The sequence below is a fragment of the Corvus kubaryi genome, unplaced genomic scaffold, assembly GCF_017639235.1.
Source record: "Corvus kubaryi isolate FWS band 111438036 unplaced genomic scaffold, C.kubaryi_AGA036_p1.0 37285, whole genome shotgun sequence".
NCBI classification, from domain to species: domain Eukaryota; kingdom Metazoa; phylum Chordata; class Aves; order Passeriformes; family Corvidae; genus Corvus; species Corvus kubaryi.
This window is the reverse complement of record NW_024581089.1, coordinates 2,648,741-2,655,336: the sequence shown is the minus strand read 5'-3', so window position 1 is coordinate 2,655,336 and position 6,596 is coordinate 2,648,741.

The window sequence follows — 6,596 nt, the reverse complement described above, 5'->3', positions numbered from 1 at the left end:
CTTTGTAAGTGTTCTTCCTATTTTAGTTAACTACACACACCTAGTAATGAGGAAAAAAAAACCCTAGAACAATATTCAGAGAAAGTTAAACCAAAAAAATTTGTTGTTTTTTCAAAGTGATGCCTAGCATTCCTCAGCATAGGGAATTTTTCCTGTTAAAAAAAAAAAATACAAGTAAACTTTAGAGAAAGAGTTTGAGAAATAGGTGCTGCTTTGGGGATTATGTTCACCAGATATTGTTCTTAAATGAAAACATGGTTGGAGCACAGAATCCCAACTATTTCCTTCCACTGAGCAGTTCTATTGCTGCCTTCCTTATTACAGACTGCAGAAAGAAACGAGCCCAGCTTCTTTTTCCTCCTGTTGTGAAGCCAGAACTCCATCTCTCAGTTAAAGTCAGAGGGATGTCTCCTCTCTGCCTGATAAATTCCCATAACTCACCCTACAAACACCAGGGTGTTGAGGGAATCAGACATAGGCCTTTGGCAGAAGTCATGCATAAAATGACCTCCAGCAAAATTCCTTCTCTTCTCCTGCATTCAGTTTTCCATGGATTAGGCTCTGTGTTTCTGGTAGTTTGATGATTCTCCTCAGTGCCAGACACTTGGAAAAGAATTTGAGACAAGTGTATTTTAAGCTTCTCTTTGCAATATAGTCAAGCCCTGTAGGATCACTTTCAGCTTTCCTGTGGAGAGAAAAGGAGCTGAGATGAGAGGCAGTAGGAACTGTCAGAAATACCCTGAAACATCAAAATAATCACAGAATATCCCAAGTTGGAAAGGACCCACAGGGATTATCCAGCCCAGCTCCTGGCCCTGCACAGACACCCCAACAATCCTAGCCTGGGCATCCCTGGCAGCGCTGTCCAAACGCTCCTGGAGCTCTGGCAACCTCGGGGCCGTGCCCATTCCCTGGGGAGCCTGGGCAGTGCCCAGCACCCTCTGGGGGAAGAACCTAAAATCAGCTCAGGACTCTGTTTCCAGGAAGGCTTTTTCCCCTTATAGGAGTCTGCCTGTTTTGTTCTCTGTGCCTGAACTGTTCATCCATTTCCAGAGGAGTACAGCAGCAATTCCCACATCTCCTCTTGCCCTCCCACCACACCCATTGTCAGGCTCCTGGAATCTGTGCCAGCAGAGTCGGGATCTCCCTGCTGGTCTTTGTTCCTCCAGGCCCAGCTTTGTGCACTTAAATACGTTGTTTGCCTTATTGCTGTAGGGTTCTTCTCTCTCTGAGTTTCTTTGTTTCTTTCTTTAACAAGTCATTGGGAAGAATCATCATCCAGCAGAGATGAAATTCTGGGTAATCTGGTGCGCTTGTATCGTCTCCATTTGCCTTCCCAGAGGATGAGAGTCTACAGTGAACTACTCCCTCTTTTAGCTGGGAAAGACAAACAAGTCCATGCATTTTTAGTAAGTGGATGTAATAAAATTTGAGAGTATTTTCTCTTTTGGCTCTTGGAACAGAGATGTTGGTGGGTATAATTGTGTGGGGTTTCACAAGAATTTATTTTCCTGTTCTGCCAGCTAAGTTCTGTTTTGACCCAATTTTCAGGTTATAAACCTACAGGTGGCAATTAAGAACTGATGATTCACAGCTGTAAAGAAAGTATTTCAGTAAGAGGAGTTTCAGTATTAAAGTACTGCAAAATATTTTAAAAAAAATAACAAAAGGAATATATTTCTGATTAAAAACACCATTACAAAAAGCAAAACAGTAAAAGAAATCTCTGGGCACTTTGCAGCACTGCACGGAAATGCAAGTTGGCTGAAACATCTGCAGTATCACATCATCTGCTCTGCAGGAATCTTGTTGAAGGCAATTAATTGTTAATTAGCAATGTGCCAGCAGACAGCTCAGGAAAGGATTGTTTGCTGAGTTAGTCCAAGTTGTCATCTGTAATTTGTGTGGCAGAGCAGTTGCAGGAGCTCAGTGTCTGTGGGAATGGACTGGGGCTGCTTTAGAGAACTTCACACACACCCCTTAAACTCCTGTGCCAGTGCTCAAATGCTGACAGAGCTGAAACGAGATCCTGAATAGCAAAGGGTGTGTTTCACAAGAGCTAATCAATATTTTCCAGGCAATTACTTTGCTTTACTGATGTGCAGCATCAGCCAAAAAGACTTCAATAAAGGAAATGTTCTGAGAATACGGGACCTCTTTTTAACTTTTGAAGCAATATATTGCTGTTGCACTCTAGTTAAAAAGTAAAACGTGATTGAGTTGAAATTTTAGGGGCTAAACCATATTTCTTATTATTTTGCATTGGGAGGAAAAATAAATGATCTTCATCATGGGTTGACCTGTGTTTTGGAGCTTTGTTCTTGTTTCAGATCTGACACAGAACAAAACCGCTCCCTCATTCACACCGGTGGTTGAGTTTCTAATGGTAACTTGCTGGGGATTTTAATGCATTTTAAAGCAACACTTGGCAGAGTGTGCAGTGTTGCTGCCACCCCTCACTGAACCTGAATATTGCACAGGTTCCCATACTGGGAGGGTAGACAATCAGAGGGGGAAAGGTGGGAAAACTCATGGGGTGAGATGGAGATGGTTTAATACGTAAAGGAAAGCTGCATGTGCAAGCAAATCCAAGCAAAGGATGAATTCCCTATTTCCCTTCAGCAGGGAGATGTTCAGCCATTTCCAGGAAGGCAGGACTTCATCCCATGGGATATTTGGGAAGAAAAATGCCACCACTCAAATCATCATCCTCCCTCCCTCTTTGTCCCATTTTTTTTCCTGCTGAGCATGACACCTCATAGCATGGGATGATTAGCTTCATCTTTAAGCTGGAATTTTATTTCTTTAATTACCATGCTCTAGACTCAACCTAAAGCCGACTTGGATTTGTGACATTCCAAGTTTAACCCAAAGCCTGGCTCAGTGGGCTGCTTGTAGAAAAGAAGGGCACCGGACCACTACCTCAGGGTTGGGGGAGATGTTTCTTCCTGTCAGGCTCACTCTTTTCTATCAGAGGTGTGAGAGTTATTCAATTCCTTGAACTCTGTAATTCCTAACAATCTTCCCATATTGACCTGGAGCATCCAGTGAACAAAGCAACCCCTTACCCTACTTTACAACAGGGAAGAAAGAGTGTCTGGGATAAGATAAAGGAGTTTAGGTGCCTGCAGAGAGCATCTGTAATTTGAATTAAACTCTGGCTTTTTCATTGAGTACCTTTAATAATACAAAATATTTTAATATAATCAAAAACATATCGATAGGACCTGAGCACAAACTCTCCTCAGAGTTCATGCCTTTTCCAGGCTGGAGCAACTCCCACTAATTATGAGTTAGGCCTGCTGATAACACCTATATCTTCATGAAACCTGCAAATTCAGGCTTTGATCTGGAAGAATGATTGACTATTGACAGTTGTGGTGTTATGCATCAAGTTTTCCTCAGGTCTCTTTGGTGTTTCTTTTATTTGGTCTCACCTGTAAGTCCCATTCAAACATTCCAAAGGTGTCTTCTCATTTAGTGTTGTCATTTATTTGTTATTTTCCAGGTTTCAGTTCAGTCAGATGGGTGACTGCTAATTCTAGGAAGGTGTGTTTAACCTCGGGGTTGGAGATTCTCTCCAAAATTCATGTTTAGGAAGCTCAAGGTACCATTACCCATTAGCAGAGGGGTGTGTCCCTAAACCACAGTGGGAATGGATGAATCAACTCAAGGAACCCACAATTTGTGCTGCGTCTTCCAGGAGATCAGCACAAGTCTGCAGCAGAAACCCCATTTTGTGGAGTATTGTCACCCACTCCTGTCTAGAAGAGGGTGTGGAAGATAAAATGCAAGTAACAAAACACAGATCTCACACTGACAGCAAGGAACAAAGGAAAGGCAACACCAAGAGATGGAAAACTGATTTTTACAGCTCTCCTCAACCCCAAACTCAGCATCTCACCCATTGTGAGGCAATAAATTGGATGGAGAGATATCTACGGCGATAGAGGTTAAGCCTTTCTAAACAGAAGCCAAACAATCAGGTGTTGCTTTACTTAAAATTATCTGCAACAACTAAATCTTTTTTTTTCCCATTGCAGAAAACTGATTAGTCACAAATCAGCCTATTTTTGATTGAAGTCAGCTCACAAAAACAGCTAAAGGCGTCTGTGCTGTTCATCATGGCTTTGTGATTTTAGGCTTTTGATCCGAAATATTGTCAGATTGTTATCACTAATGAAATTCTTATGGCATTTCTTTGCTTTTGTGTAGCTATTTACCCACAAAGAGTCCAGCTTTATGAAATCTTTATATAAGGCTTGTGCAGATTTTGCTTATAGCAAATCTTAACAGAGGTTTTTAAATCTGAAGAGAATTGTTGTTCCCTCCCCCCCCCAATCATATTGTCACAGGGTTCTGTATTGCAGAAACAACACAGAAATTCAGAGTTACAAAGAGGAGAAGAAAGGAGCCAAGCCCCAGTTTTTAATTTCTGAAACTACATCACATGACTTTAGCTGACATTAATTTTGGCAGCCTGGCAGAATCTTGTGGAAATGTGGATTTTTCTTGGAGGTTGCTTTCCCAAGTTACTCTAGGTATGAATGACTTCCCTTGATTAATTTTAGTTTATAAATCTAAATAAATGTAGCCTTGGAACATTGGGTACTTCACAGCACCATTCTCTGGTTAGCAGAAACATCTGATTTCCACCCCCACCCCTGTGCTTTCTGCACAGAGTTGTAAAGGATTCCTTGGGAGTGTGGAGATAAACCTGAATAAAGCAGGACTTGGATTGCTTTTTAGGGCACACCATATTAATGTAGGGCCTGAAAGGTGTGGCCAGGAAACTTATGCAGGGTCTCCCAGCAGGCTGATGGGAACGGGCAGGATGAGGAGCACCAGAGACACAGGCAAGAGCATGAACTGAGAGCCAGCCTGCAATCCAGGGAATTTCTCTCATTGCTACAGCAAAGGCTCCACCAGAATTAAAAAACTCCAGGGTTCTCAACCTGCTCTGAAATTTGTCATTTTATGTTGCAAACACAGTGCAGTGTTGACAAGGATTAGCAGCCAGCAATTACTCCCATAAACACTTCAGCTGGTAGGAGACTGAATGGGAGTTGGTGCAGGAGTACAGCAGTGGGTAAAACACTCGACACCAGGAATTAATCATTTCAAATGGTGACCAAATCAGCAGTGAATAAACACCTTCAGCATCTGCCCGTGGCCTGTCTCTTGCAGCAGGCCCTTCAATTGGGGGTCATCAATCTGTTTGATGAAGGTTGGTCTCTCCTCTGTATTGAATCATCAAATGTTTACTGTCCCTTAGCTCCCCTCCAGTTTTAGAATTACTCTCAGGAATAAAATGAGAATTCACTGTCAGCTTTGATGTTCAAGTGTATCCTGTTGAGCCTGCTAGGCCTGGCTGGAATACAGAAAAGCAGTGTCTGTTTTGATCCCTGCTGAAAACAAGATGAAGGAGGGGGTAAAAATAAATATACAAAAAAAAGCCCTTCGAGTTGAGTTTGGTTTATGCAAAGTCAGCTTGGGAAAAATTGATCTATTCCATCCTCAATTAATTAATACCAACTACATTAAAAACAGAGACAAACCACAAATAGACCACCCCAGACCAACCTAGATCTGGTAATACCCGTGGGGAGGATACTTCTAAAAAAAAAAAATGTAAGAATTTTGCATTTTTTTAGCAGTTTTTCCTTTCCCAAGATAGGTGCGACTAGAACTGGCATCAAGAAGAAAAGAGAGAGGCTCATCCTGCACCTGTTAGGTGCAAGGGTTGATGTGACAGAGAGTTGACAAGGTGAAGCCCCAGCACCCACCCTTGTGACAGGCATCGTTGAAATGCAAAATTCTGAAAACTTTAACCACAGCAGAAGCTCCAGTGTGTAATGTACAAGCGGGGTACAAAGTCAGCTCAAGTTAATATAAAATCTATCTGTGGGCATCTTTCCACTGTCCTCCATGCTAATAGGAGTCCAGGCAGTGGGAAAAATCCATGGAGCTGGAGAGTGAGAGGGAGAGTATCCACCTGGAAGAGGAGCAGGCTCTCTCTGGGGCATTCTCCAGCAGAGAATCCTGCATTTAGGAGCCTGTGTGTTCCAAAGTGCATCCCCTGGAGCTGCAGAGCAAAGCCTTGCTGATCGTAGCTGCAGCAGAGTGTGGAGCCGAGGGAAGATTTGAAGCAAGAACCTGGCTTGGGTGCTGCCATTTGCTGAGGAGAAGCTGCAGAGATGAAGACAGGAAGAAGTATTTAATTTGGGTTTGGAAACGTGGGATGAAACTGACTGACCTACAAAAAATTTTAAAAAGGAGAGGGTTAAATGGGAAAAAATTCTCTACTCGAAATATTTGATTCAACCTGAAACAAAACCATTTGTAATAATTTTTTTCCCTATCCTCGCCTCTTTTACAGCTTGAATTTTAAGCCAAGCCCCAGCTAGCAATGCCCACATGGGCTGGTTCTGCATTTTCTTGGTGTAACTCGAAAGCGCCCACATTGTTTCCACACTTCCCAAATGTTCCCCCTCCATTTATTTTTTCATCCCGTCTGTCCCCCGGCTCCCCTCGCCGCCCTTTCCAGCTGAAGTTTCTGTCATCTGTTCCCGGCGGGTTCCTTTTTTTAACTTGCC